This window comes from Canis lupus, chromosome X (genome assembly GCF_048164855.1).
Source record: "Canis lupus baileyi chromosome X, mCanLup2.hap1, whole genome shotgun sequence".
In the NCBI taxonomy this organism is placed as follows: domain Eukaryota; kingdom Metazoa; phylum Chordata; class Mammalia; order Carnivora; family Canidae; genus Canis; species Canis lupus.
In genome coordinates, this window is record NC_132876.1 from 18,921,508 (window position 1) to 18,938,187 (window position 16,680).

General features: G+C 41.2%; 1 protein-coding gene and 1 long non-coding RNA gene across 5 annotated transcripts in view; one reads left to right on the forward strand and one right to left on the reverse strand.

Annotated features, from left to right (window-relative positions):
• Window positions 1-306, reverse strand: part of PHF6 (PHD finger protein 6) — a 51,082-nt gene extending 50,776 nt beyond the window's left edge. For 2 of the 4 annotated variants that reach the window (XM_072817321.1, XM_072817320.1), the window contains exon 1: window positions 58-306. The gene's annotated coding sequence lies outside the window, so the exon portion shown is untranslated. The remainder of the gene's footprint in view (window positions 1-57) is intronic. The other 2 variants (XM_072817322.1, XM_072817323.1) reach the window with 2 other exon arrangements.
• Window positions 1-16,680, forward strand: part of LOC140628206 (uncharacterized) — a 129,534-nt gene that overhangs the window by 69,024 nt on the left and 43,830 nt on the right. The window lies entirely within an intron of this gene.

Genomic DNA, 16,680 nt, shown 5'->3' on the forward strand with positions numbered 1-16,680 from the left:
CTTGTCTTCTCCCGCCGGGCAGAGAATGGGGGGCCCCAAGCTACCGTGGGGACTCACCGGCGGGGCCCAGAGGCGAATGGCAGCGGTGAAGCGCCAATGAGGGGAAAGAGAAAGAAGTCGGTGTCGGTTCTCCGGCAGCGCCTGGGAGCGGGGCTCTGTCGCCGGAGGTTGTTTCCTTTCATTCGAGGAGAGACGGGCTCGCGGAGCGCCCTTACGTCGCCCCCCTCGCACGCAACGACTCCACACAGCGTTAATACGTCCCGAGCGCGCCGCGCGCCCCCATTGGCGGCCCGACCGGGGCAACTGAAGCCGCAGAGCCACGGCGCATGTGCGGAGGCCACCCCTTGAACGGATCGGGGCGGCAAGCTCCGCCTCCTGCTCGCGCGCGTACCTTCTATTCTCCGGTCCGCGGCTCAGCCAAGTGTTTGGGGGCAGGATCCGAAGAGATAGAGAAAGAGATTGCAAGATACCGCTGTGGGTCGGGCGGAGAAGGGGCAGGATTGGGACTAGAGACCACTGGCCACGGACCCTGGGCAGCCAGTTTTCAACAGTGATTCCAGGGGCTAGGCCTGATCCCTTGCACTTGTTCACCGAGGCCTTTTCACATCCATTATTTTATTGTACTCTCGTGGCATCCCTTTGAGGTCCTCCGTTCTCTGATTTTACTGCCAGGAAAGACTGAGAAGCTCCTAGTGGAGTCAGTCGGCCTGGATCTCAATCTTCGGGCAAATCACTTTCATCTCTGTACCTGAAACAACAACAACAAAAAAAAAATTCTTTTTTTTTTTTTTTGTCTTTAAGATGAGGATTAAAAATAGGATCTCACGGGTTTATTCTGAAGAAGAAATGAGATAATGCAAGTTAAGCGTGTGTGAGCGTTCCTGGCATATAACAGGCCCTCTGTAAATGTGGACATTATCATAATCAGAAAAGATAAGTGATTTTCTTTGTAACTCACACAGGTAAACGCGACAGCTAACCCAGCGCTTTCCTCTTTGATGTATGTAAGGAGCCAGAGTGTTTGGGTTTGAAACCCAGCTCCCTCACTTCTAGCTCTGTGACCTTGAGCACGTTGCATTACCTCTCGGTCCCTCAGTTTCAGCACGTCCAAAATGGAGATCACAATGGTATCCATCTCAGAGCTGGTAGGAGAAATGAGTTAATACATGTAAATCACGTAGAATAACACTTGGGCACATAGTATGCCCTATGTAAGGGTCAGCTTTTGTTATTTTCTCCTACGCTCAAAGACTAAAAGCCAGTGATTAAAAAAAAAAAAGCCCTAACAAACCAATGCAAATTTAAAGATGCCCTTTATGTAGCTATTTTTCCTGTAAAAGGGAGGAGGTGTATGGTGGATTTCCATTGTTGCGATCCAAAGCTGTTACTACGCTGTTTCATCATTCTTTTTATTTTTCCCTGCAATGTCAACCTTACATTGTAATCCTAAATAAACAGTGACCGTGTTAATGTAACACTGTATCCCATACAAACAGGTACGTATCTAATAAGCTTGTATGAAACAGTCCTTTAGCTGCACAGGACACTTTGACCTTTTACCCAGGCCCTCTACACTGAAAGGGGAGAGCCCAGAAATTCACAGAAGATCCAAAATGTGTGTTCCAAACATTAACTGTGTTTGAAAACAGGTCCCCCAGCATTATTTTCACCAGCTTTAGACACCTGCTGGTGTCAAAATGAGACTGATGATTGTGAAAGTGACAAAATTTAGTGCCTATGCAGTATGTTGTCTTTTTAAATTCCACCCCCCGCCCCCGAGTCCCCACAAATACCTGCATTTCACTACCTTTTATTCATTCATCTATGCACTCATTTCAACGTATTAATTCAAAAGACATCTGCAAAACTACTAAGTTCCAAACACAAGAGAGGCACAGATCAACTCAATCCCTAATCTCAAACTCATGGCCTAAAAGGGGAGACAAAGAAGCAAATACCCTATGATGTGATAAATGCTATAGAAACGTGTGTGCCTGATACAGATATCTTCCGCCTACTGCCTACAAAGCACTAAGCGAAGGTACAACAAACAGTAAGACACAGTCTTTGCCCTCAACTATTTACAGTGTAACAAGGAAAAGATGAATAGCCACAATAGAAGATGGACCGCAGCACATGCCTTAAGAGGTGGAAAGGAAGTGCAGGGAATGTTCCAGAGGAAAAGCTCAGCAACCCTAGTGAGTTTCAGGCCCCAGATTGGCTAGCCCGTTCCCATTAGCATGAGTGATAGAGGAAGCCTGTGATTTCAAGGGCTACAGAAAGGAGTCAGATTGTGGTAACACACGATATAAACAATGCCTGAGAATACAGCACAGGATCTCTTAATCTCTTATTGATCCCTCAGGCTCCCACCGACACTCTTCCAGTCCTTCAGGTTCTAGATTCGGCTTTCCTGTATCTCATTCTCAGCAAAGACCTTAACTTCCCGACTTGTTTAGAGTTGGGCCATCTGAGCTAAGTGGCTTTATCTTGTACACCCATCCTTTCTTGCTTCCTTCAAGACTCAGACAGAATTGTCCTTCCAGCTTTTCCAAGCTAAGGCTATGGTTTTAATCACATCTCTTCCACGCTCTAGACAAACTGCTTCTCTACTTATTCCTGGCTCTCATTTACCTTCAAACACTTGAGATTTTTCTACCTTCATTCCCAGACTGTGCTCTCAGCTTCCAATTCCTTCTCAATCATGCATTCGGCAGGCATTCGCACATATTCTCTGTATGCCAGGTATTATGGCAGACATTGGAGATTTGAAAAGAAATAAGAAACAGCTCCTGCCTTCAAGGAATTCTCAGTCTAATGAGGATGAAAACTCAGTATTTCTAAAACCCAAGAAGAAAAACAGAATTTCAGTACAATAGATAAAATGCTATAATGGAATTACATACCACCAAGATTGATGGGCTCTGTCCAATGGAGCAGGAAATACATCCTTGGGGAGAAATGTTTTGAGTTGGATCTTGAAGGACAGAGCCAGACCCAGAAAAATCTGGATTCCATCTTCATGACTTTTCTCCATCTTCATTCTTGACATCTCTGTGACATTTGACACTTTGGGCAGTTTACTTGTTCTTAAACTTTCACCTTCTTTGGCTCTTAATGGGAACTCTTGACTCTGGCCCTCTGGCTGCTCTTCAGTTTGTTTGTGGAAGGTTTCTCTTCTTCCTACCTTGTAACGCAGACCTCTCCCAAGTCAGTGTTAGACCTGCTGCAGTTCTATTGTGATTCCAGCCCCGCGATTCTCAAAATCTGGAAGTGAGAATTACCTGGGGAGCTTGTTAAAAATGCAAATTTTTGGCACACCCCCACCCCCACCCCGGGATTGCTGGAGTGGGTTCAGCCTTCTTCAACTGCCCAGAGATTCTGATGCAGATCTGTTGAGGACCACACATTAAGAAACTGCCTTCCATTCTTTTTTGTGGCATTGAAACAGTCTCTTGACTTTACCCTGTAAACAAGTTTAGCAACTGTATCTGCTCTGCCTAGATTGGTCCTGTTCTTGAGCTCAATCACTAAGTCCAATACAAGCAAACTCATCCTTTCCAACGACGAAAAAGTAATTCCTTTTCCCATCTTCAGTGTTTCTGTGTTAGATACCTCTAGCATTTCTGCTCCTGCCTAAACCAAAGGCTGAATTCAACTACATGCCTGTGACCTCCCTTCTAGCTATAATCAACACCAGTGGATCATTCATTCATTCGTCAAGTTCATATTGATTACCTACGACATGTCAGATGAAAATGGACAGTCCATTTTGGTATAGTGGCAGACTATATTCAATCAAGTAATGTAAACAAATGTAAAATTACAACCATGTCTTGTGCAAAAAGAAGTAAATGTTACCTATATGTAACTGAAGTCTATTTGCATTGTGTATATTGGATACATTTTACATTTCTTATTTTTTGTTTTTAAAGTAGATGGATTCTGCATATTAAATATTTCTGTGAAGGGGTGCCTGGCCGGCTCAGTTGGTGGAGCGTGCAACCCTTGATCTCAGGGATCTAAGTTTGAGCCCACGTAGGGGGGCTCATTGGGTGTAGAGAATACTTAAAATCTTAAAAAATATACAAATGTTTCTGTGGGGTAAAAAAAAAAGTGCTATTTATTTGTGTGAGATGCTGCATAAAAGTCAGAAGACTTCTGTTTGAGTTGCTGGCCTACCACTGACTAGTAGAGTGACCCTGGACTATTCATTTGACTTCTCTGAGCCTTAGTTTACACATCAGCCAAATGAGGTTGATATTACTTGCAAAGTTGTTATGGAGCACAAGGACAGATAATGATGTATGTGAATATTCTTGGCCCAAAAAATATGAAGGACAGTTTTTTTTAATATATCCCTTAACTACCATATCATCTGATTGATCAATCTCCTAATGTTGACTGCCAGAATTTGGCCCCTATGCTATTCTTTTTTTTAAAAGATTTTATTTATTTATTTATTCATGAGAGAGAGAGAGAGAGAGAGAGAGAATGGCAGAGACACAGGCAGAGGAAGAAGCTGGCTCCATGCAGGGAGCCCGATGTGGGACTTGATCCCGGACTCTGGGATCACACCCTGAGCCAAAGGCAGACGTTCAACCGCTGAGTCACCCAGACATCCTGGCCCCTATGCTATTCTACTCAGTTTTTGTTGTTGTTTATTTAACTTCCACTTAGCGTATTCCACTTAGGACCCTTCACCTTGTCCAGGCTATGCTCCGGCTACCCAACTGAGGAGCTTTGGCAGACTTTGATGTCTCCCCTAGTTAAGTGGTTTGATGCCAGGTGCAGTACAGAATCTGCCCAGGAAACTACCAACTGTGGCAGAGGAAAATGCTTTAGAGGCACGTGGACATCTCTAAAACATTGTTTATTGGATGTTAAATAAACACCAAAGGGGAACGTAATATATTGATGGCAACATTGGAGAAGTGATTAAACTTTATAGCACTGATGCTTGCAAATAATAAAGGGTAATTGACTTCCGACAGTGTACTAGGCACTCTGCTAAGCACTTTTTTAAAAGGATTTATTTATTTATTTATTTATTTATTTATTTATTTATTTATTTATAATTTGTCAGAGAAAGAGCACAAGCAGGGGGAGCAGCAGGCAGAGGGAGAAGCAGACTCCCCGCTGAGCAGGGAGCTTCATCCCAGGACCCTAGATCACGACCTGAGCACACTGCAGATGCTTAACTGACTGAGCTACCCAGGCGCCCCTGCTGTGTAATTGATGTACATTATCTTATTCAATCCTTACAACAGCCCTGAGGGGCAGGGAGTATTATTATTAGTCCCATTTTACAGAGGAAGAGACTGTTGAGCAATTAAGCAACTTGCCCAAGGTCACACAGCTAGGCAGAAGAGCCAGGTGTCAAGCCTACATTTGTTTTGACTCCAGAAGCCACTCTTAATCACTATGTAGCCCTGCCTGTTATTTATTGGTTGATGTGTTTGTTATCTGTCTCCATCAGGGCAGGGGCTTTGTTTGGTCACGTTCACTGCCCCATCCCCAGCCCGAGAAACTCTGTGCCTGGCTTACAGTAGATATTCAGTAAATATTTAATGAGGGAAAGACCATGGAGAATGGGGAATGGAAAAGAGGAAAACCAAAGAACGGGGAAGAGAGCGTAATGAAGAATGGGGACACATAAATTTGGAATGGAATGAAAACATCTTAGGAATTTGTTAGTAATGCGGCAGCGCCAGCCCTACCACAGTGATTCTGGCATAGATGTGAAATGGGGCCGAGCAACTATATTTTTAACAAGCTCCCCAGGTAAGACTGCAGTACACGCAAAAGTCTGAGAACCACTAACCTACAGCCTTCAAGCGGAAAACAAAAACAAATGCTTACCTCCTGGGCATTTTATCAGTTACATCCGAGTGCCTGAGAGACTTCCTCCTGATTGATATCATTCCTAGACATGTATCTTAGAGAAGACAGTTGCTTCTAACTAGCTTTGCCATTGGGTCCTGGGTGATCTCAAGCATCTTTGTTCCTTTTGGTCCTTCTTTGGCTATTGGCTAATTAACAAACCCAGAGAAGTCTACCCTAATCTCAAATAGTATAATAATGAGTCTAAAAACTCAAAAGAATTATATATGAATAAGATTTGAGGGAGCTGATATTCACAATGAGACGAAACTATACTGGAAGGCAAAACCCCGAATGGCCCGGGCACAAATCCTGATTTCAGATTAACTTCTTAATGCCTTGATTTCCTCATCTGTAAACCGAGATTGAAAGGAAGTACCTTTCTTTCTCAAGGATTTTTTTTTTTTTTTGAGGATTGCATGAGATACTCCACATACCACACTTAGCACAGTTCCTGGCCCACAGAGTTCAATAAATATTAACTATAAGAGCTAGCTTTATGGGTGGTAATATGGAGTACTTTTTATCTTGTACCACTTAAGAGTAGCTAATGTGATCTCCAGTTTTTCTGAGAGGTGGAATAGAGAGACAAAAAGCCTGTGTTTCTTTTTTATTATTTCAATAACCTTGTCTCTCTTTCTTTCTTTTCACTGAAGTCTAGTTGACACACAATGTTGTATTAGATTCAGGTGTACGACATGGTGATTGGACAAGTCTATACATTATGCTGTGCTCAGCACTAGCTTAGCGGCCATCTGTCCCCATAGAGCCCTATTACAGTGCCACGGACTACATTCCCTATGTTGTACCTTCCATCCCTGTGACTTACTCATTCCCTAACAGGAAGACTGTATGTCCCACTCCCCTTCCCATGTTGCCCAATCTCCACCTCCCTTCTCCCTGGCAATCATCACTTTGTTCTCTGTATTTATGGATCTGTTTTTGCTTTATTTGGTCTGTTTTTTAGATTCCACATATAAGTGAAATCATATGATACTTGTCTTTCTCTGACTTATTTCATTCAGCATAACACCATCTAGGTCCACCTTCTGTTGCTTTATCCGTGCTGTTCTTGCGTCCCAAACCTCCTTTATGACTTCTTTTGGACTAGCTAGGACACAGCAGCCTTCAGGATGCCATTCAGGTATCGGCCTCTTAGCTTTCTAGAAGCTTTTCTCACCCTTTGACTGGGTAAAGCTCACCTCCAGCACTGCCATAGCAACCTGGCCAGACCTCTGGCTCATCCCTTGCCACATCATGTTGAAATTATATGTACTTCTGTCTCTCCTACGAGAGAGTGAGCTCTTTGGGAGAAGAGACCATGTTTTATTCTCTTTTATACCCCAGGCACCTAGCACAGTGCCTGTCCAATAAACATCTGCTGAACTTTCTCAAGGAGCCTTGTCAGGGAGTCAGTGGTTACTACTGCTGGAAGACTTTTTCCTGTCTGAGACTGTTGTCTTGTACCCTAGGCCTTTGCACCTATAACTCTGTTGCACCGAGAGTCATGCAATACAATTCAGCAATTGATTATATTATGTATCGTATATTTTTCTCTCTTTGCTTCATATGTTAATGCACCACTTCTTTCCCCTTCCCTCAAGCATTGAGGAGGAAAGATTTTTTTTTTTAAGATTTTATTTGTTCATTTACGAGAGACACACAGAGAGAGGCAAAGATACAGGCAGAGGGAGAAACAGGCTCCCTGCAGGGAGCCTGATGTGGGACTTAATCCTAGGACCCCTGGATCACAACCTGAGCCAAAGGCAGACGCTCAACCACTGAGTCATCCAGGTACCGAGAAGGAAAGATTACGAATTAAAAGTGGATGATACATCTGTAAGCCACGCCAATTGTCAGTCAACTCTGCTTATTGAATGCCCAGGGCACTGGGAATCCTACTATTAATCACCAGGGGCAAGTGCAGATGAAAAGGGAGCATGATTTATCATAAGGGCCTAGAACAGTACCTTCACATAGTAGGCGCTCAGCTAATATTCATTGCCTCAATGAACACTTTATTTTTTTTAGATTTTATTTATTTATTCATAGACACAGAGAGAGAGAGAGGCAGAGACACAGGCAGAGGGAGAAGCAGGCTCCATGCAGGGAGCCCGATGTGGGACTCGATCCCGGGTCTCCAGGATCACACCCCAGGCTGCAGGCGGCGCCAAACCGCTGCGCCACCGGGGCTGCCCTCAATGAACACTTTAGTGAAAAAGAGTAGTGTACTTTATTAGGTGAAAAATCATGGGCAGCCCTGGTGGCTCAGTGGTTTAGTGCCGCCTTCACCCCAGAGCCTGATCCTGGAGACCCGGGATCAAGTCCCACATCGGGCTACCTGCATGGAGCCTGCTTCTACGTCTGTCTATGTCTCTGCCTCTCTCTCTCTCTCTCTCTCTCTCTCTCTCTCTCTCGTCTCTCGTGAATAAATAAAATCTTTAAAGAAAAAAAAAAAAAGAAAAATCAGGAGGCCTGGCTTCTAATCAGACATCTGTCACTTCATTTTGAACTTGAAAAATCACTTCATCTTTCTGGAACACTCTTTTATATTCTGAAAAACATGACAGAATCAGACTAGATGACCTTTAAGATCTCTTCCAATTTTAATATGCGATTCTTCCCGCCAATAGTTTGAAAATTCCTTAAGAATAAGCACAGTTGACATTTCTTCTCCATAGCACCTAGCACAGTGCTAAGGTCATAGGGCTTGATAAATACTTTCAAGGTTAGAACCGTCATCCTCCATAGTCACCCTTACCAGAATTAAAAACAAAAACAAAAATATAACCAACGGACACCAAACACTGCCACGAAACATACATCATCTCTAAAAATACGACCTAAGAGAAAAGTAGTAGAAAACCTGGAAATCTCTTCAATTTTTTGCATTTCAAAATCTTTAAAACGTTTAAAATTTGAAATCCTAACTCAGGTGCCGGTTGCCAATCAAGTAATTTGATTAATCCCAATGAAAACTTGAGTGCAATGGAGTATAACTGCAACTTGATCTTAGCCCTATCCTCATGTTCCCTTGCAATCAGCTACACCCATCACTTTTTTTTTTACCACCCACTGTCGTAGGTTGTAGTAACACACTCATTTATCTCTCTAGCCAACATTTCTCCTCTGAATTCTAGGACCATATAACCAATTGCCTATTTGAAATTGCTTAGTCATCTCAAAGGCATCTCAAACTCACTATGTCTGAAAGAGAACTCATGATCTTCTCCCTATAGACCTGGTACTGGTCTACTGTTGGCTAACTCACTGAACGGCACCTCTATTCACCCAGTTCAAGGAATCATCCTTGGTACCACCTTCCATTCTGCTCCCTGCCCCCACTCCCGCTAATCTCCACTTTATCATTAATGATTGCAATTTTGTCTCCTAATCATCTCTGAAACCAGTCCACTGTTTCCTTATCTCCACCATCTCTACCAGCTCTAATCTGGACCACTCTGCTAGCTTACTGACTCGCCTATCTGATTCAATTTTCCCTCCTCCAATCTAGTCTCCACACTCCTGCAAGTGTCATGAATTCATTTCTTCATCAAGATGTTTGCTGTAGAAATGTTTACCCACAATGTGCCAAGCACAGGGGATATGGCAGTAAAGAAAACAGACAAAAATCCCTAATGCCATGGAGTTTACATTTTAGTGAGAAAAGGACACACTAAAAATAATATATGAAATACACAGTGTGGGTCATTTACTTCCAGCATGATAAATGAAGGAGGGTAACAAATCTTCTCCCTAAAACCACTAGAAAGCTGAACAAAACTATCAAAAACAACCCTTTCAGAACTCTGGAAAGTTACCAAAGGTATAACATAGTAACCAATCATCCCAATTTCCTTGGTACTGTCCCAATTTTAGCACCGAGATTCCTGCATCCTGGGAAACTCCACCCAGGATGTGAAAATTCCATTTTCAGCAATGGTTGCTCATGTTTGGGGAAAAGGCACCAAACCCAAGCCATGGCTCCAGAAATGGGAGTTGAAAGCAACACTCTTTTTTACTGTGAAATAGATATGGCATAGACTTGCCTATCCACAGCCTCCATCACCATTTTCAACCCTGACCACTGATGTTGGCAACCATGATTTGCAGTTCCCAGTAACAGAGCATCCACTGTTGCTCCCTTGGAGGGATGCCTGTGGATTAACTCTTGTGATTTGTATGGAGATACCGCTACTTAAAATTCTTTTAGATTTAAAAAAAATTTTTTTTAAGATTTTATTTATTTATCCATGAGAGACACAGAGAGATGCAGAGAGAGGCAGAGGCACAAGCAGAGGGAGAAGCAGGCTCCACGCAGGGAGCCCGACATGGGACTCGATCCCGGGTCTCCAGGATCACGCGTGGGGCTGAAGGCGGCTGGGCTGCCCTTAAAGTTTTAATATTATAAATACTGCACGCATATTCTAAGTGTTCAGATATAAAGACTGAAAACCATCACAATACCAACCAGCCTGACCCAGAAATCATCAAAAAAGAAAGCTAAATGACTGTTATTTTGATGACAGATGGAAGAACACATGCGACTGGATTAGAGAGGTAAACAACCAAAACACAGCTTTCTGAAAAATAAGCTGAAAAGAATTCGGGACTGGGCATGGTAGAGAAGGGAATGTGAAAGCTCATTCAGAGACTGAATCTTAGAAGTGCTGGATGAGACAGAAAGGACTTAACAAATCAATCAAAAGTTTTCAGTTTTCCAAAAAGACACTCAAGTTCAGTCAAAATTGGGGGCCACTGATTTCACTTGGCATACTACAGCAACAAACGCCCATTATTGCGTCACTCTCTTGATTGCTCTTTGAATGAAGTTACATTTCGTGATTCGGAGGTCACAGCTAAAATGTCCTGTAGATGAACCAAAGAGGGAATTTTGCTACAAAGATGTGTTGGCCGTTAGCAGTGTGGAGCTGATTGTGTCGGATCTGACCAAGGATTACGCTTTCTACAGTGTATCAACGGATGGGTAAAATCACAGCAACTAAAAATGTTCCTCCTGGCTCCTAGATACTTTGATTTGAAAAACGATTTTAAATCATTTTCTTGATTTCTATGAAGATTGTAATGAAACTGCAGAAAACATAAAACAAAAGGTCGTTGATATCTTGTATAATTTTGCTCATCTATCTACATATTCAGCAGACAGTGCCAACATAAACTGTAGAAATCAGAAGACTTTAGAACTCAAAATAAAATGTCACCAGAAAAGGGCAGTCACGTCAGGCTCCCTGTATGGAGCCTGCTTCTCCTTCTGCCTGTGTCTCTGCCTCTCTCTGTGTGTATCTCTCATGAATAAATAAATAAAATCTAAAAAAAAAAAGAAAGAAAAGGGCAGTCAAATTAAACAGGACTTTCTCAATTTCTTACGAAAACTTCAACTTATTTGGAATCCAATTTTGATTTCGCAATTTCAAGTTACACTGTGCTTTAAAACCATTCTCCCAGAGAAAAAGAGGGTTAACTTATGATGACATCCAATATGCTTTATGGTGTCCAAAACTTATGGATATTTTTGGGGTACCTGGCTGGCTCAGGCAGGTAGAGTATTTGACTCTCAATCTCAGGGTCATGAGTTCAAGCCCCGTGGTGGATGTGGAGCCTACTTAAAAAAATTATGGACATTTTAGACATGAATAGCCTCTACGATGAGTTCATAGATGCAAAGGACCTGTTTGGCAAAGAGCTGGTCTACCAAAAGCAGCTTGAAGATATAGAGTGAATGTATATTTTGGGGGAACTGGAAACTAATTCCTACAAACCTAAAAACCTGATGTTTTTACTTAGTAAAACCTATGTTTTCCATGCTCAACACTTTTGTTAAGTTCAGAGGATATTTTAGCACTTACATTTAAGTCTTTAATCAATTTTTAAAAGTTTTTATTTATTTATCTGAGAGAGAAAGCACAAGCCAGGAGAGGGGCAGAGGGAGAGGGTAAAGCAGTCTCCCCACTGAGGAGGGAGCCCTACAAGGGGCTGGATCCCAGGACTTGGATCATGACCTGAGCCCAAGGCAGAGGCCTAACTTAACTGAGCCACCCAAGTGCCCAAGTCTCTAATCAATTTTGAATCAAATTTTGCATGTGGTGGAAGGTAGGGGTCCAGATGTATCATATTGCATGTAGGTTTTCAGTTGTCCCAGCACCATTTGTGGAAAATAGCATTCTTTCCCCCACTGAATTGTCTTGGCACTCTTGTTGAAAATCAATTGACCACAAATAGGAGTTTATTTCTGATGCTCCTCTATTGCTCTGTGTGTTTATTCTTATGCCGGTACCACATTCTCTTGATTATTACAACTTTGTAGTTAAGTCTTGAAATTAGGAAACGTGAATCCTCCAACTCTGATCCCCTTTTTTCAAGGTTTTTTGGGTTATTCTAGGTCCTCTGAATTTACAGATGGATTTTAGGATCAGCTTATAAAATTCTTCAACAAAGCCAGCTGAAGTTTTGATAGAGGATTGTCGAATCCTTACTGAATTTGTACATTGATTTCAGGAGTATTGCCATCTTAAAAATACTAAGTCTTCTGATCTATGAATATGGGATGATTTCTAATGTTTTAGATTTTTTTAATTTTATTTATTTATTTATTTATTATAGTAACAGAGAGAGAGAGAGGCAGAGACACAGGCAGAGGGAGAAGCAGGCCCCATGCACCGGGAGCCCGACGTGGGATTCAATCCCCGGTCTCCAGGATCGCGCCCTGGGCCAAAGGCAGGCGCCAAACCGCTGCACCACCCAGGGATCCCTAATGTTTTAGATTTTTAATTTCTTTCGACAATATTTGCTGGGTTTTTGGTGTACAGGTCAGCACTTCTATTAAGTTTATTCCAAAGTATTTTATTTCTGGATGCTATTGTAAATGGAATTGTTTAATTTCATTTTGATGTGTTCATTGTTAGTATATAGAAATATAGATGCTTTTTGTACTTTGATCCTGTACCCACAACCTTGTTGAACTCATTTATTAGTGCTAGTAGATTTCTAGGGTATTCCTTAAGATTTGATATATACAAGATCATGTTATCTGCAAATAGAGATAAGTTTTATTTACTTCTTCATTTCCAGTCTACATGCCTTTTATTTTTTTCTTGCCAAGACCTTTGTTAGAGAAGTCCATAGGATGTTTAATAAAAGAGGTATGGTCCGAGGGTGAAACTTTTTTTTTTAAGATTTTATTTATTTATTCATGAGAGACACAGAAAGAAAGGCACAGACACAGGGAGAAGCAGGCTCCATGCAGGCAGCCCGATGTGAGACTTGATTCTGGGTCTCCAGGATCATGCCCTGGGCTGAAGGAAGCGCTAAACCACTGAGCCATCCGGGCTGCCCTGAGGGCAAAAACTTGCAACTAGTAGCTAAATAAGTCCTAGAGGGACACCTGGGGGGCTCAGCGGTTGAGGGTCTGCCTTCAGCTCAGGGCATGATCCTGGAGTCCTGGGATTGAGTCCCACATCGGGCTCCCTGCATGGAGCCTGCTTATCTCTCTGCCTATGTCTCTGCCTCTCTCTCTCTCTCTGTGTGTGTGTGTCTCTCATGAATAAATAAATAAAATATTAAATAAATAAATAAATAAATAAATAAATAAATAAATAAATCAGTCCTAGAGATCTAATGCACAGTATAGTTAATACAGACAGCAATATTGTATTATAATTGTCAGTTTTTTTTTTAAATAATTGTCAGGTCTACTAAGCAGACCAGATCTTAACTATTCCCACCACAAAAAGAAAATGATAATTATGTGAGGAGACAGAAATGCCAACTATGACTATAATGGCAATCATATTACAGTATATGAACGTATCACATCAACATGTTATACATCTTAAATTTATACAATGTTGCATGCCAAATATGTCTCAATTTTTAAAAATGTTGAATAGGAATGACAAAAACAGACATCCATGTTTCCATTCCTGATCTTAGGGAGAAAGCTTTCGATCTTTCACCATTAAGTATGACATTAGTTGTAGATTTTTCAAAGATATCCTTCATCAGATTGAGAAAGATTCCTTCAATTCTTAGTTTGTTGAGTGTTTTTATCATTCAGGACAACGAATTTTGTCAAGTAATTTTTCTGCATCTATTGAGATGATTATGCAAACTTTGTTTTTTATTTTATTGGTATGACCTATTACATTACCTGAATTTTGGACGTTAAAACAACCTTGTAACCCTGGGATGAATCCAACTTGGTCATGGTGTATGATCCTTTTTATATGTTGCTGTATTTGGTTTGTCGGTATTTTGTTAAGGATTTTTGTTTCTAGTGGTTTTTTTTTTAAGATTTTATTTATTTATTCATGAGAGACACACAGAGAGAGAGAGAAGCAGAGACACAGGCAGAGGGAGAAGCAGGCTCCATGCAGGGAGCCTGATGTGGAACTCGATTCCGGGACTCCAGGATCACACCCTGGGCCAAAGGCAGATGCTAAACTGCTAAGCCACCCAGGGATCACTCTAGTGTTTTTTTTTTTTTTTTTTTTTAAGATTTTTTCATCCATGTGAGAAAGAGAGAAAGAGAGAGTGCAGGAGAAGGGGCAGAGAGCCAGGGAGAGAAACCCTTAAGCTGACTCCCCACTGAATGCAGAGCCCTGCATGGCCTGATCCCAGAACCCTGAGTTGAAATCAAGAGTCAGAGAGTCAACTGACTGAGCCACCGGGGCACCTCTTGTTTCTAGTTTCATAAGAGTTATTGATCTTTAGTTTTATTTACTTGCTATGTTTTTTTCTGAATTTGGTGTCAGAGACTACTGTCCTCATAATAGGAGTTAGGAAGTGTTCCCTCTTCTATTTTTTGGAAAAGTTTGTGAAAATTGCTATTATTTCTTTCAAAAATGTTTTTGTGGAACTCACCAATGAAGCCTTTTGATCCTGAGCCTTTCTCTGAGTAGTTTTCTTTTTTTTTTAAAGATTTATTCATTCATTCATTCATTCATTCATTCATGATGGGGGAGGCGGGGCAGAGACACAGGAAGAGGGAGAAACAGGCTCCAGGCCGGGAGCCCGACGCGGGACTTGATCCGGGACTCCAGGATTGCGCCCCCGGCCAAAGGCAGGCGCCAAACCGCTGAGCCACCCAGGGATCCCCTGTGAGTAGATTTCATTTTTTAATTTAATTTTAGTTTTTTTTAAAGACTTTTTATTTATTCATGAGAGACACAGAGAGAAAGGCAGAGACATAGGTAGAGGGAGAAGCAGGCTCCCTGCAGGGAGCCCAATGTGGGACTCGATTCCAGGACCCTGGAATCACGACCCTAGACAACCGCAGACAATCACTGAGCCACCCAGGTGTCCCCAGATTTTAAGTTAAATTAAATTTAAATTAATTCCATCTCTTCTTAATACAGGTCTGTTCAGATTTTTCTGTCCTCTCTTGTATCAAGAAGGTTGTTTGACTTTTTAAATTTTTGCAGTTATTCACTTTTATTTTTTTAAAGTAGGACTCCATGCACAAAGTGGAGCTTGAACTCATGACCCTGAGATCTAGAAATTGCACACTCCTTGGACTGAGCCAGCCAGGTGCCCCATTTATGGTAGTTTGTGTCTTTCTAGTAATTTGTCTATTTTATGTAAGTTGTTGGCACATAGTCATACATTTAGAATCCTTTTTATTTCTACAAGTTTGGTAGTGATGTTCTCTCTTTCATTTCTGTTTTCAGGAAATTGAGTCTTCTCTCTTTTTTCTTGGTCAGTCCTAGCTAAATGTTTTTCATTTTGGTGTTTTGGGGGGGCCTTTTGTTTGTTTTGTTTTGTTTTTGTTTTGTTTTTTTTTATCTTTTCCCAGAGCCAACTTTTGGTTTCATTGATTTTCCCCTATTCTCTAATTCATTAGTTTTCACTCAAATCTTTATTATTTCCTTTTAATTGCTTTGAGTTTATTTTGTTCTGCTTCTCTAGTTTCTAAAGGTGGAAGGTTAGGTTATTGGTTTGAATCTTTCTTCTTTTTTAATCTAAGTGTTTAGAGCTGTAAACGTCTCTAGCTGCATCCCACAAATTTTGGTATGTTGTGTTTACATGTTCATTCATATTAATTTTGAAGTCTTCTGTAATTTCTCTTCTGGTATTTTCTTTGGCCCATTGTATAAGAATGTGTTGTTTAGGGGCACCTGGCTGGATCAGTTGGAGGAACATGAAGCTCTTGACCTTAGGGTGGTGAGTTTGAGCCCCACAATGCGCGTAAAGATTACTTAAATAACTTTAAATAAACAAATATTTTATTAAAAATAATTAAATATTCTTTTATTCTTGGGACACCTGGGTGGTTCAGCGGTTGAGCATCTGCCTTTGCTCAGGGCATAATCCCAGAGTCCCGGGATCAAGTCCCACATCGGGCTTCCTGCATGGAGTCTGCTTCTCCCTCTGCCTGTGTCTCTGCCTCTCTTTCTGTGTCTCTCATGAATAAATAAATAAAATCTTTAATTTAAAAAAAGAAAAAGAAAAATAAATAGAATGTGTTGTTTAATTTCCACACATTTGTGAATTTCCCATTTTTTTTCTGTTATTCATTTCTAATTTCACTTTATTGTGATCAGAGAACATATTTTGTATGGTTTCGATCATTTTGAGTGTATTGAGGTTTGTTTTATTGCCTAACATATGGTCTATCGTAGAGAATATTCCATGTGCACTTGAGAAGAATATATATTCTGTTTTTGTTTTGTGCAAGTGTTTTATACATACATTTCTATTAGCTCTAGCTGGCTTATAGTACTATTCAAGACTTCTACTTCCTTATGATCTCTGCCTAGTTTTTCTTTCTACTATTACAAT